Source organism: Barbus barbus (assembly GCF_936440315.1).
Source record: "Barbus barbus genome assembly, chromosome: 31".
NCBI classification, from domain to species: Eukaryota; Metazoa; Chordata; class Actinopteri; order Cypriniformes; family Cyprinidae; genus Barbus; species Barbus barbus.
This window is the reverse complement of record NC_136759.1, coordinates 11,140,049-11,155,507: the sequence shown is the minus strand read 5'-3', so window position 1 is coordinate 11,155,507 and position 15,459 is coordinate 11,140,049. Positions and strand designations below refer to the sequence as shown.

The 15,459-nt window shown below is 40.1% G+C and overlaps 2 pseudogenes across 2 annotated transcripts; both read left to right on the top strand.

Annotated features, from left to right (window-relative positions):
• Positions 1-471: 471 nt before the first annotated feature.
• LOC306851296 (olfactory receptor 52E8-like) lies at positions 472-3,561 on the top strand (annotated as a pseudogene). Its single transcript has 2 exons — positions 472-1,364; positions 3,478-3,561. The product of its transcript is annotated as an olfactory receptor 52E8-like (transcript).
• A 6,312-nt stretch (positions 3,562-9,873) lies between these two features.
• Positions 9,874-10,850, top strand: LOC306851295 (olfactory receptor 8H1-like; annotated as a pseudogene). Its single transcript has one exon. The product of its transcript is annotated as an olfactory receptor 8H1-like (transcript).
• Positions 10,851-15,459: the final 4,609 nt, after the last annotated feature.

The following is a 15,459-nucleotide window of genomic DNA, read 5'->3' as shown; positions in this document are numbered from 1 at the left end:
AAAAAGTAAATAAAAACACAATCTTAGCGGAGAGGCCTGGACATATTGATATCATATCAAGTTATTACTTGAAAACACCTGCATTGCTTACAAGACATTGTCGCTAGAGATGCTGGAGCTTGGAGAAAATGATGGACTTCATACAACTGGCTGAGGGCAAAAATTATGAAATATGCTAATATTAGACAGTACTTCGGCGGTTAAGGGCGGGACCTGAGCAATATGACATCATACTGCTCAGAAAATCAAAACGTCTTGTTTTTGGGGGATTAAAAAAAGGAGTGAATGGATTTTATCATTGTAGGGAAGTTGTGTCCACACACTGCTAAGATTATTTGATGATTTATTTGATGTTATGCATTTATGTTGTAGTTAATAAACAATTTTGTGTATTCATATAAATTGCATTTCTTATGTCTTTGTGTTCATTTCTATTTTCAGCTTGGACAAAACACACATTTCAAAGTTGCCATGAATTCTGTAAGTGAAAGTTTTTCTGAGAATAACTCCATTGTTCATCCTGAATACTTTTTCATCATTGGATTTTCAGGTATACCGTACAGCACTTATTACTATATTTTCTTATTTTTCATTTATATTATTGCTGTAATTGGGAACTCTGTAGTCCTTTTTATTATAGTTGTTGACCGGAACCTGCACAGTCCAAAGTACATTGGTGTGTTTTACTTGGCCTTGGCTGACTTTGGTGAAACTAATGCACTCCTAACCATGTTTCCTAACATGATGAAGATATTTGTTTTTGACTCACAGTACATCTCCTACAATGCTTGTTTGGCAAACATGTTTTTTGTTCACTTCTTTACTATTATGCAGAGTCTCACTCCTGTTGTTCTGGCATATGATCGCTTCATTGCAATTTGTTTGCCATTAAGATATCATGCCATAGTGAATAATAATGTCATGTGTGTTGTGTTTGTAGGATTAAGGGCATTTAACGGTGGTCTGATTGCTTTTGTGGTGTCTTCGATCACGCGACTGTCATTCTGTAAAAGCAATATGATACCAAGTTATTACTGTGATCATGGACTAGTGTTTAGATTGGCGTGTAATGATGTTAGCATTAATGCTTTCATGGCAAAACTCTGCACAGCTTTATATGTTGCAGCACCATTGATCATGATAGTCCTGTCATATCAGGGCATTTTTCTTGCCTTAAGTAAAATAACAACTTGGGAAGGACGTTTAAAAGCTGTGTTTCTCACCTGTTGTTAGTAGGATCATTTTTTCTTCCCATAATATGCATATACTTTTGTTCATTCATGGTTTCTCTTACTCCCAGTGCAAGAGTCATCAGCACATCTCTGGCATACGCTGTTCCACCAATGCTAAATCCCATTATTTATGTTTTAACCTGTTAACCTTCGCCCCCCATTGTGGGCCTCACAGGTGAAAATAGCCTACCTAAATTAAAATGGTAACAGTTCCTGACAAAGTGTGCTACACAAACAAATTAGTTATCTTTGGAAAGAAGACACTCTAGCCTTTACTATCTATCATCCAAAGTTGATAATGTTCAAAAAGATCAAAAGTTATACACACTGACGTGCCTTGAAAAATATTTTTCCACACTGAATGTTTTTTTATTTCATATACAAATACATGAAATAAGTCCTGGAGCAATCCAGAAAAGTAATGGATTGAAAGCCACATGTCTCATGAGTTCATATTTCAAATTTGAAGAAGATACCATGAAAAATTTGATTCCTGCAATATTTTTTCTGAAACTATTTATAGTCCTCCCACCCCCCTGTTTGAGGAAAATAACCACCAAATGTATTGCAGAATTATACAAGCTATTTTAGTCATTATACATATTCCTGCATAGTTTTTTCAATTATAAAATAATAGACAGATTTATTTGAGCACTAAAAAATACAAAAATAATTATTTGAGTAATAAAAAAGGGGAAAAAAATAGAAAAAAATGCTTTGTATATAGTATGTATACTGAAGTATTCTGATTGCCAGACATGAAGCAAGGCTGCCAACTCTCACGCATTCAGCGTGAGACTCACGCAATTGACCCAATTCTCACGCTCTCACGCCACACCCCCCTTTTCTCACGCAGACTCGTGCAGCAGTGAGAAAAAAAAAATCGCGCCGCATGATCTCGCAAAGCAACGCGCAGAGAGACCAGACAGACAGTGTAGTGAGTTTTTTGTGACAATTGTGAGGGAAATACACAATTTATTCCCATAAACTGTGTAGTCAGCCCTTCTCCCTCCTATCTGCACCGTGTGAATTGTGAACGCAGGCAGGTCAGTGAGTTACAGGGCGCCCCGTGTCTCCGTCCAGTTTAGGCTAATAGCTAATATGCTGTTATAGTTTATATAGAATTAAGTTAGCATTAGCAGAGTTGTTTGTTTTGCAGCACTGAGCAGTTATTTTACATAACTTTATTTATCCTATTTCTGTAAAATGTTTGTGAAAATTAAATGTAATGTAAATCTCCCAAGAAATTCTGTACAGATACCAAATACTCTGACAATCAATATATGCCTAATACACTTCTGCTACTGCAATGATTTTGTGTTTGTATTTTTTCCACACCAAGCCACGCCCCTCCATAAGCCCCTCCCCAATAACAAAGCCCCGCCCCCAAAATCTCACTCTAAGATGAACTAAAAAGTTGGCAGCCCTGCATGAAGCGATATTGGCAGACACGGTCATACAGTCAGTAATCACACGCTGATGTGCTTCCATTCAGATGATAATCATGCAGATACGGCCACATTCCCCACACAATACACACACACACATATAAAAAATGTAGAAGAAAAAAAACAGTTTTTTTATGTAAAAAGCAGATCGCTAAGTTACGCCCCGCTCAGATGACAGCTACGTCACAGCGTGCGTCACGGCTGGCAGGAGGGAGCGCCAAATTCAAATAAACTATATTCCGCTTTTCTGAGACCTTTTTTTCCGTGGACGGTCTCATTCTGTTTGTAAAACTGTATGCTACAACACCGTGTTGTTTTTTTACCACCAAGACGCTGTTTTTGAGTGTAATTTATTCCATGACGGACGCGAACAATAACTCTCCCGAAGAAATGAAATGTAAACAAAGGAATATTCATCCTTATTACAACGTTATTGTTTCGCTGGACTAAAAGTGCTCGCTGGGATGTTGTTCTGTGGACCCTTACCTCTCTAACTAAACTGGGATTTCAGCAGTGGACGCGTTTGTGGCTCGTTATTACAATGAATCTGGTACGTACGGCTTTTTTATTCTGCCTGTTTTGATGTGTACTGCTTACGCAAATGTAGCAAATACATTCCTTATAAGCTTTCCATCGAAAAACAGAGATCTGTCGTCGATGCTTGAGGCTTAGACCTTCAGAATGATATATAGTTTGTCAAGATTAATGATATTCTTTCACGTTAAATTCATTCATAAACATTAAACTAGTGGGGAAAAAACGCTTCAGTGCGCCGTCGCTCTGGTAAACGTTAACAGGTTTTAAATACATCTGAAATCAAAGACTTAATTCGAAAATACCTTAAAAAGAGATCAACACAAATTGAGAGTGCTTTAAACTAGCTACAATTGACTATTGACTATTTTTTCTCTTTATTATTTAATTAAATTGTTCATGTGTAATAAATTTGTATTAAAATACATTCTCAAATCTATGGATTAAGAATCAATTTAGGAAAGGATTAACTAAATATACTGGGTTATATACAATAAGTTGTCTGTTCCACTGTGTATAAGCATAAATAGGAGAAAAGCAGTGATATGCTTTTATTTATTTTTGTATGTTGTTTGTGTCTATTACATCTTATTTAATGTGTCTGCTGTACTGTATGTATTCTCAATTTCTAACCCAAAAACAAAACAAACAAAAACAACAACATGCACAAGCAATTACTCATTACTACACTGAAATATGTGCATATTTCATGTTACCCTAAAGTTTCATCCACCCAAATGCTGTTAATGCGCATGTTTGTTCACATAATTCAAATAATATTATTTAATAATGTACTCCTGTTTGAACATGCAATCCAATGGTCCATTTTCACATGAGCATGTTGGTCTGAGATCTGATAAGGTTCATTTTATTGTCTTTCTGTTGCAATTTCTCAACTGACATTTTTGTTTTGTTATCACCATCTTCGCTTTACAATAAACAATAAAACTAAACATGAACAAAGATATGAATTTATTGATGCAAACTTAAGGTAATTATTTTTATTGATGGGAATGTCTACACGTATAATCTTTATTTCCACTGTTATCATTTATTTTTGGACAGCCTCTCTAGCACTTCAAAGTATCAGTTTTACTTGATAAATTAATATATAACTATAGGAATATGTTGCAAAAACACAATGACATTGACCTTGGGTCAGTTCTTGGGAGAGATTATGGGAATAACAACAACAAATTTATTATTAACAGTATTTGACTATTCCTCTGATAATCTTTTTGTTTGTATGTTTGTTTGTTTTTTACTTCGTTGTAAGGCCAAACGCTACTTACGGAACAGATCCCCAAATCCTCACACAAACAAATCACAAATCCTCGATCCTAGAAGAATGTGAAAGAACGCTGTTTTCTTTGCTCACAATCCACAAATACACAGCCTATACTGTACAAATAAATATTCAGCCATTTGTATTAGTCTCCTTCATGATGAAGTACCAAGAAAGCCTAACATCTTATGTATACATATGTAACACTCGTTCCCTATCTGTCGGTTACTACGAGTTATGTCGTGACAACATTAGGGGATTCACTTGGGAGCCTCAATCATCTCTTACTTTAAGATAAAACGCCAATGAATATTGGCTAGTGGATTTTGTATACCTGAGCCATTCCCCATGCATATGGATATAAATAGGCTACAGGTGCATCTACTCATCAGATTTTTGCTTTGGAGCCGAGTGGATGAACGTGTTGATCTCCACAAAGCCATTCATCATCTGCCTGGAAGCTGTTCTGGTTGGCGTCACGGTGCGAACAGCGGTGTCCCTGTCTGCAGCGATTCCCCAGGGTACTTCAACTAAAAGAGCAGATTTCCTAAATGAACAAATCATTGTCGGTTCACGTCTTTTTAAAGACGCTGTTCTGGCCATGTCCTCTTGGTTGTGATCATTTCCTATCCTCCATCGACAGTCACGATTGTTGTCTTCAGTGTCTGGGCATCCAGCATGCTGAAGCTGTGTTCGTGGATGGTTTATGGTTTCGTTTTGAGCATGTAACCATGGCAGCGCTGCGATCGCGCCTCTCTCTCCTCACAGGGATGGGAGGGTCTCCCTCTGTCACTACCTGCACTGGCTTCTCTGACACGATCAGAGAACCATCGGCTAGTGCTCTGGGCGATATGAAGGTTACAGTGAGAGCCTTCCCGCTGGGTCAGTCCCCATGGACCTTTCACTTCTCCTACAGCAGCTGTTCTGTGCGGCACCCCAGTGATACTGCTGTGCCATCTTACGGCGTGCACAGCTTTTCATTCGGCACGCAGATAGAAGATCAGATGTCAATAGCAGCATCGGGGGATGGGCAATCGTCCTTTGAGGATGACGATTCGGTGGTGCTGCCCCAAATCGAACTCGGAGTTGACAGTCATGCTTTACTAGGACGCTGCGAGCATCGGGGTGAAGGCGTGCACACCTCCAAGTCCCGAGTTCTTGCGGCGAGATGATTGGTTCCTCGGCACGGGCCGTGGCTCGCGACCATGCCCTGCCCAGGTTCCTTTCTTCCTGGAGGTGCATGAGGAGCTGATGAGCTTGTGGATGGCCCCCTTTTTCGGCCGGAAGCTGCTTGTCTGTCTCCCCTATTCTCAATACCTTCGATGTCGGGGCGGCTAGGGGGTAGATTGACATTCCCCAGGTGGAGAGTGCGGTTGCAGTGCAACTGTGCCCGCAAAATGCCGCCACAGGAATCATCCTTGTCTGTCATCCAAAGCCTGTAAGCTGCAGTGCTGCGGGCCAGTGCCACCTCTACCCTGAATGCCATGGCTATCCTGCGAGCACACCAAGTCATGGCACTAAAATGCATGAGGGTAGTACCAACCCGAGGTTGATGCAGGAGCTGCACTTGGTAACTGACCTTGCCATACGGGTGACTAAAGTCACAGCGATGTCAACAAAGCGCTTTCTCGACGCTCCCATCTCCCAGGCTGGACTGTTCGGCGTCACTGTTGAGGACTGTGCCCAGCAGTTCTCAGCAGTACAGAAGCAGACTGAGGCCATGCAACACATCTTGCCCCGGTGTGATGCACCATCTGCCACCGCTCCGTCGCGGGCCAGCCCCCAGTCTACTCGTCCTATAGGCACCCTCCTGCGTCCTCCAGAGCTGCTCCACCCCATGCTGAATCATCACCTAAGCCGGCACGTCAAGCCTCTTGCAGGAGTGTAGCGCCCCTCGTGTTCCTGCGGCCCCAAAATTGTCCCTGACACAGGCAACCCGGAGATGTGGGAAGCTGCTCTTACTCAGGAAATGGTTCCCCCAAAGGAGGGTCGAATGGAGAATAATTTATTCTATTCCGCTGCTGGCTCAAGGGTACCACCACGGGTATGTTGATTGTTCCTTTGGCGCCACTTGTACGGACAAAAAAAAAAGCTTATTTCAAAAGTATGTGAAATATGTAATGTTTGCGGCATATAATCTGTAAAATACATCCGAGAGTTTCACACACCGGTTTGTTATTGTGGCGACATTTCCACACCCCTAAACGTGACGCTAAACGAAACAAACTATGATTGGTTGTTTGACATGTCGGTCAAACGGCCTCATGGGCGAGCCTTGGCCAATGAAAACGGCCATATATTCCAGACCTTCAGTGCACGGATCACAAGCTGACTCTTGTCCCCACCTGTCGCTCATTCCCCCACTCCCTTATATGTCCCTACTTTCCTGTTCATCGTTGTGAGTAGATTGTTTTGTCCTTGCTAGTGTTCTGTGTAAGATTCACGCTTCTCTATCTGACCCTTTGTTCCCTTGTGCTGCAGGACTCGTAGCACGGAGATCCAGCAGCTTGTATGGTCCGCAGACGCTGCTGCCCAGCTCTGGAATCTCCGCTTCCCTAAGCAGCTGTTAAATATTGTTTATGTTATTTTGTGTTTTGTGGCGAGAAATAAAGTTTCTCCGTTCTCTACTCTGCATCTGAGTCCTCTATCACTCATACACTGACAACTACAGCAAGTTATGTCAATTAAAATGTAACTGTTTACTCTGTATTTTATGTTACCTCAACTAAGATTTTTTATTTAGGCGTCATAGTTTAACAAAATTATTAAAAATTATTAACTGGTGTTTATCAATTACTAAAAACACACACTTTACAATACATAATAGCCTTTATTTATATACAATCTCCATGCATAACATTTTTCATACAAACTAAACATACAGGAATGAAGAAAAAAAGTCACCTACATCTTGGATGGCCTAAGGGTCAGTAAATTAACAGCAAATGTTCATTTTTGGGTGAACTATCCCTTTAAAGCTCCAGTTGACAAACATTACATCTGTAATACAACTGCAAATTTCAGTTTAAACTTTGTTTAATGAACTAAGAAAAAACTAAACAAGCTAAACAAAATGTTAGCAAACAAACATATACAAATATTATTACTGTTCACAATTACATCTTTAGAATGAGGCAGAAGTAACAAAAAAAAATGAACCAGGTGTTACAGTATATAAAATCAAATCGTGACCTTTATTTACATAGCGCTTTATACAATACTGATTGTATCAAAGCAGCTTTACAGAGTCAAACAGGAAAATAGTTTGTCAGTTAAAGTCAGTTCATTGATGATTCAGTGTTGACATCATCCAGTTCAGCTCTCTTCCAAAAATGTCTGTGCAATCAGCCAAGCGTCTCCAAAAAAGCAAGCCAAAGGCGACAGCGAGCAAGGACCCAAAACTCCATCGGTGACAGACATTGAATAGAAAACCTTGGGAGCAACCAGGCACCAGGCACAGTCGGGGGGAGTTCTACTCTGGCCAGACGAAACCAGCATGGCGTGGTTTAATTCTAGGCTGCAACACAGGTCAGATTGAGCAGAGGACTTGTCTGGTTCTCGTGGTCTTGTCCCGATGGCTGACGGTCTTCACAGGGGATCTGTCTCTGGAGCTCATCTAGCTGACATGGTCTCCGCTGACATTCAGAGCTGTAGAGGTCATCTCTAGGTGCTTATCCACCATCTGATCTGGATATGAACTAGGTGGCTACATTCACCTCGGAATAAGAATGAAACAGACTAATATTAGCATAGATGCCACTGAGAACAGTAAAGCACATTATAATTGTAGTAAAAACTAAACATATACACACATTACCTGGAGTAAAAACAATAAACTCCTAGTCTTGAAAGCACACACTGTATGTAGTTGCAGTGGAGCGGTCTGGTCACGAGCCAGTGTTTGGTGCCTTGGAAGAACTTACTGGGTTGCATCTGAAATCTTGCAACGATGACAAAGCACCAATGAAACCTTTGGCCACACCCTGATGGAGAAAGAAAAGTACATTTTAAGTTCAAAAAATGAAATGATGCCTTTTAAATCATTTACAATGTATCAATATCAGTTAATTAAATTTGTGATGAAACAGAAGTTGCAGCCTTTTTTTTGGCATGAATTCATTCCACAATCACAACAGGGAGCACTGATGTTGACTGGGTTTGTAACAGAACATGTACATTTCATATTATAGGGCTAAGTTACCTCAAATAGCATAAAAATACACCTGACATCTGAACTTGACATACACGTCAAGTTGTATATCCACTTTACTTTGGATATACAACTCATAAAACACTTTCTAAATATCCACTCAAAAAAAGTTGTATATCCACTTTACTTTGGATATACAACTCATAAAACACTTTCTAAATATCCACTCAAAAAAAAAAGGTTGCATGATTTTCTCGTTAAATTTAGTCTAAAAAAAAAACAAACATTTATTTAGTGCAGCTTAACTGACATGTGAACTTGACAAGATGGCGGCGCTGTAACGACAATAGCACAAATATATTTATGGCAAACCTCAGCACAGCCTTATACATTGTAGCACTATTGATCATTAAAGGCCTGTCATATATGGACAGATATGGACATTTTTCTTGCGTTAATCAAAATTACAACTTGGGAAGTCTGTTTAAAAGTGCTGAAGACCTGTGTTTCATCTTTCTCTTTCACTGTGATCAATGTACATTCAAGTAAACGTATCCATCTGGTGAAATTATTTTTAAATCAAATCTGTAGTGGCTGGGTGAAATCACACAGACCAAAACAAAAACAAACATTCAGACATACAAACATAATATACTTATATTGTCACATTATACTTATACTATAATCATTTGGAATTTTTTAATGCTGCCACATTCATTGTGTCTGCTTACTTGGCATTAACTAATCACATGACATGTATTAAATTATGTTACTGCAATATAGACATCACTGTAACACACTTGTCTGCCTGATTACAGAAAAGCACTGTGAACTGAACACACAATAATAAACTAACAAAGAGCAGTTGTTGTAGAGATTTTTTAATAAAACATTGATACAAACTACTAGCCAAAGCAAAATCCAAGGATTATATCACTGTGTTTTCTGAAAGCTCTCAAGAGATGGATCAGAAGATATATTTGGATCAGTAATACAGATATAGCGATCTTTGCTGTATGACAGAATAGAGACAGCTGTTGACTGCTGAGTAATACAAAGCAGCTCACATTCAGACAGTCACTAAAGCTTTATATTTATATATACAGGACAGATGATTCAGACGTTATGCAGCAAATTTTTATAGGTACATTTTAAACATTTGAAAATACTTTTTAAAAGTGTGAAATTACAATTTTGTAAATTCTCTACATTTTTTTATATACCATGAGTTCTTTAAATGCAAGTTTTTCCAAGAATATTTCCATTGTTCATCCTGAATACTTTTTCATCACTGGACTTTCAGATATACCATACAGCAATTATTACTATATATTCTTATTTCTTATTTATTTTATTACTGTAATTGGAAACTCTATAGTGCTTCTCATTATTGCTCTTGAACGAGGTCTGCACAGCCCGAAGTATATGGCTGTGTTTAACTTGGCCTTAGCTGATATTGGTGAAACTAATGCACTGATTCCTAACATGATGAAGAATTTGCTGTTTGACTCACAGTACATCTCCTACAATGTTTGTTTGGTGAACATGTTTTTTTGTGTTTCTCTTCAGTTCTATGCAAAGTCTCACACTTGTTGTGCTTGCATATGATCGTTTGATTGCAATTTGTTTGCCATTAAGATACCATGTTATTGTGAACACTAGCAATATGTGTTTTGTTTTCTCAGCAATATGGTTGTTTAATTCTGTTATTGTGGCTTCGATGGTGTCTTTAATCACCCACATTTCATTCTGTTAGTCCAATGTGATACTGAGTTATTTTTGTGATCACGGACCAGTGTTTAGGTTGGCATGTAATGATAATTACATTAATAAGATTATGGGATTTCTGTACACAACTTTATACCTTATAGCACCAATGCTCGTCATAGGCCTGTCATGTCTGGGCATTTTTTTTGTTGTAAGGAAAATAAGAACTTGGGAAGGCCGCATGAAAGCTCTGAAGACCTGTGTTTCTCACCTGTTGTTGGTAGCAATATATTACCTCCCAATATTCTTTACATACCTTACTTCATTATTGCTTTATAGCACGCCCAATTCAAGGGTCATCAGTACATCTCTGGCTTATTCTGTTCCAGCAATGCTAAATCCCATAATAAGTTTTAAACACAGTGGAAATCAAAGACATAATTCGAAAAGTGATTAGAAACAGATCTGTGCCATTTGATAGAATTTCAAAATGACTGAAATGTGTATTTAATATTATTATTATTATTGTCCTTTAATCATTGAGACTTAATTGACCCATGTGAAGATTATATTTTCAGACCTCACAGAAATCTGTATTAAAGTACAAAAATAAAGTCATAGAACAATATTTTTTTCAGAAATGCATATTTTAAAGAACAACTTTTTGAAAGGACATTCCAGTAATTATTTTTTATTTGTATTTATTTTATCATTTTAAATGTATTAAATTCTGATTGAAATATGAGCATAAAATGAATGCAAATGCACAACAGTGATATGCTATTTATTTATCTATAATTTATTTATTAATTCAGTTGGTTTCAAATGTCTATATTGTAAAGTTTGTAACCCCAAGACAAAACAAACAGTAAAAAAGTCACCAGTAATTTGAATGACATTGTTGAACTATCATTAATATGTTAACAGTTCATGATGCTCCAAACTTTTACTTTCATGTTAAATGTATTTTGATTATGTTTTTGCAAAACCATTTGATAAAATACTAAAATTAAAAATTAAAAAGTTTTCCGAATTTGTTTCTTTTTCAATGTGTAATCCAGGTCAATCAATAAACAAACACATACAATCATCTGTCATTTACTTTGCAGGCTTGGGTTAAGTCAATAACAGACCTACTGCCTTATTGAAGGGTGGTCAAATTATATAATTATATAAAGGCCTACAGCTTGAAGTCAAATATAATAACGATAATGTACCTTAAAATCTGCTTTGAAAATTAATTTGGAAAATATTGACTATTTCCAAAGTCATTTAAACTATATTTATTTAAAAAATAAATGGGTGATGGTTCAACATGGGTTTTAACTTCATACGCTTAGCTGCATAAATGCCATACACTCTAGTCTTCCACTGCCATCTAGTGGCTACATTGTAGTAAGGATATGCAGCTTTATTCTGTGTAAAACCCTGGAATCAAAAGCTTGCCAGTGTTGCATTTTCAGTGTTATGTAAGAGTCTAACATTAATTCCATTTATCACTGAATTGCTGTAATATGATTGTCCACAAATGAGTACTAAAAGAGCAGTTGTAGTGAAGATTTGTGCACTGGTAAATTAAATGTCCATTTAAATTATAGGGGCCATAACATTTACAACAAAATACAAGTATTACGTCACTGTGCTGTCTGAAGGCTCTCAATAGATGAATCAGAAGTTATATTTGGATTCAATGGAGCAAATTTCCAAAGACCTTTGCGAAATGAGAGAATTGGGATGAGCATTTACACCCGAGTAATCAGTCAAGGCAGCTCACAAGGCAGCTCAAATATTTCAGTATTTGAAAATAGTTGCTAAAAGTGTAAGATGACAATTGAGAAAGATGAGAAAAGGAAAACCGGACTGGGAGGGCTCTCGCAGCATCTGATGGAAGATCAAGACTCAGGACATTGAACGGGTAAGCCTCGCCAGGCGAGTGAAAAAAAAATGTGAGGTTTGGCTGAGAGGTTTCGGACAGCGTTCGGCGGGGGGGACGAGACCCATGCCGTCAGACAGCTGGGCCTCGCTGACCGTCAGACGGAAGGTAAGGCTGGGTGGCCAGGAGACTCTCGCCGACGTCCAACGGGAGATCAAGACTCACGGCATCGGACAGGTAAGACAGAAGGGTAAAGGTGAGTGGTTGGGAGGCTCTTGCCGACATCCGACTGGAGATTGAAGCTCACAGTGTTGGATGGGTAAGCCTCGCCGGCCGTAGGATGGAAAAGGTAAGGTTGTCTGGCCGGGAGGCTCTCGCGGCATCCGATGGGAGATCAATACTCGCTGCGTCGGACGGGTAAGCCTTGCCGGTTGGCAGACTGAAAAACCAAGATTGCGTGACCGGACGGCTGCTTTAGCATTCGACGGGGGTTCGATACTCGCGGCGCCGGACAGGTTTGCTCGACCGGGAGGCTCTCGACGGCATCCGACGGGAGGTCAATACTCACAGCGTCGGACAGGTAAGCCTCGCTGGTAGTTGAAAGAAAGGTTCTTGCCGCGTTCGACAGGAGTTCAATACTTACGACGTTGGATGGGTAAGACAGAAGTGTAAAGTTGTGTGGTCGGGAGGCTCTCGCTGACGTCCGACTGGAGGTCAATACCCACGGCGTCGGACAGGTAAACCTCGCCGACCGTGGGATGGAAAAGGTAGGGGTTGTCTGGCCGGGAGGTTCTTGCTGCATCCGACGGGAGATCAATACTCACTGCGTCGGATGGTTGAACCTCGCCGGTAGACAGACTAAAGGGCCAAGGTTGCTTGACCGAGAGGCTGCTGTAGCGGGAGTTCAATACTCATGGCACGAACGGGTAGGCATCACCGGTTGTTGAACGAAAAATATATTTGGAAGGTTCTTGCCACGTTCGACAGGAGTTCAATACTCGCGGTATCGGACGGATAAGCTTAGCTTGTAGTCAGGTGGAAATGCGAGGTTTGCTCGGCCGGGAGGCTCTCGCCGGCATCCGACGGGAGATCAATACTCGCGGCGTCAGACTGGTAGGCCTCGCCGGTAGACGGACTGAAAGGCCAAAATTGCTTGACTGGAAGGCTCTTGCAGTGTTCGATGAGAGTTCAATACTCACTTCATCGGATGGTTAAGCCTAGCCAGTAGATGGACTGAAAAGGTCAAGATTTGCTTGACCGGAGGCTGTTGTCGTGTTAGTCAGGCAGGAAAGGCCAAGGTTTGCTCGGCCGGGAGGCTCTCGCCAGCATTTGACAGGAATTCAATAAATCACAGCGTTGGATGGGTGAGCCTCGCCGGTAGTCGACAGAGAAACATATTTGCTCCACCGGGAGCGCTCTTGGAGCATCTGACGGGGAGTTCAATACTCAGGATAATTTGAGTCGGCTAAAAAGGAAGACGTATGAGGATTACTTGCGCAAATGTAAACAAATCCAATGAGCTGCTTCTGATAACGCCACGAAAATCTTGGTGCTGCTTGCCTCCAAAAGTTAAGCATACGACAAAATAGGATTTCCTGTGCTAGCGTAGCACAAATAAATGCCATGAATCTGGATGGACAGGCATGGCTTTGGAAGCGGAGGTGATGTCGACTTTTGACAGCCAGGTGATGAGACCCATGATTTTATCAAATGGATTGCATGATCAATGTCCTACTATTGTGAGAGAATTCATCGAGAGGAAATCGAGGCATTTATGCTTGAAACGGGGAGTTATGCAGAGCTGACAGATCGATTAGAAGGCATGTCTTACCTCAGAAATTTTCCTAGCAGCCACTCCAATGGGCTAATGCTGAGAAGGCGGTCATTGAAAGGGCTGATCACGAACCCTTGTTTAATTGTGCCGCCTATAGGGGAAAAGCTGAATAGATTATATCAGTGAAATGGCTGAACGTAATGAAAAACTCAGAAAAATTACAACTTTTGATGTCCACGTTCAATGATTTACGATTGTTGCAGCATTTCTATCATAAAGAAATGGCCAAATATTAAAGATTAAGTGGACATTTGAATTAAGAATTGTTTAAACGAATGGGGATTAGATCGCACAGTGACAAGTAGATGAATGTCGGCCCATTGGAGTCTTCTGTAGGCTTTGATGTAATGCGTATGCATGTTATATTATTTGATACATTTTATTAAGTTTGTTCAATGGAACCATAAGTTATTTACTTTAGATGCTTTATTCGAAATTATTATTATGGCCTATTGTGGCCTGCAATGCATCTGTTACCAATTGCTCGTTAGTGATGGCCTTGGATGAGGGGTCTATGCCCGCACCTGCCAGGATCCATGATCAGATGTTGTAAGCCACTAGCGGTGGCTCCGGGGCAACAGCATTTGGTGAGACGGGCAATGATGTTGCTGTAAAAGAGGATATAGTGACTTTAAATGAAGTAGAGAGCTGAGAGGGAGAGGAGCAGGGGCCCAGATTTCTATCAGAGGCAGCCTCACGTGTAATATCGGCGTCTGGGGCTTGAGGTGGGAGACTGATGGAAGCGAAAGAGAAAAGGGGGTAAAAGAAAGATGCGTGGGTCTGTTGCGAGCGGAGGCAGCCTCGCGCTTGCTTCGGCTGCTGTAGTAAATCTCTCGTCTCTGGATTATCTCTCTGCCTTGGCCCTTTGGATACTGTTCGCTGATCGTCGACCCACGCTTGCTCCACGGATTGCTCTGTCTTGCCCTTGCCATACCTGTTTGCCACTGTCTGACCCTGCCTGTTTTCTGACCATGTTCTACAATAAAGCTTTGCATATGGATCCGCACGTCTCACGTCTCATCAGCCCCGTAACACTGACAACATACAAGCATTACATCACTGTGTTGTCTGAAGGCTCTCAGGAGATGAATCAGAAGATATATTTGGATTCGGTGATGCAGACAGTTAATGATCAGTGAGACAGAACAAGGACAACCACTTAGTTCACAACCTTTCAGATGTCACAGTCATTGCTTGCTCTGGCTCTAAAATTTTGGACACTTTTGTAACTTTTATTTATTCAGGTCTGTGACTCTGTGAAAGTTGTAAAGGTATTTTTCCAATTTCTGAAAATAGTAGTAATAGTAAATAGTATAATGACAATTTTGTGACAATTTTTTACTTTTTATGCCTATGTCTTTGCGGTAATTTCTATTTTCTATTTTAACACAAAGCT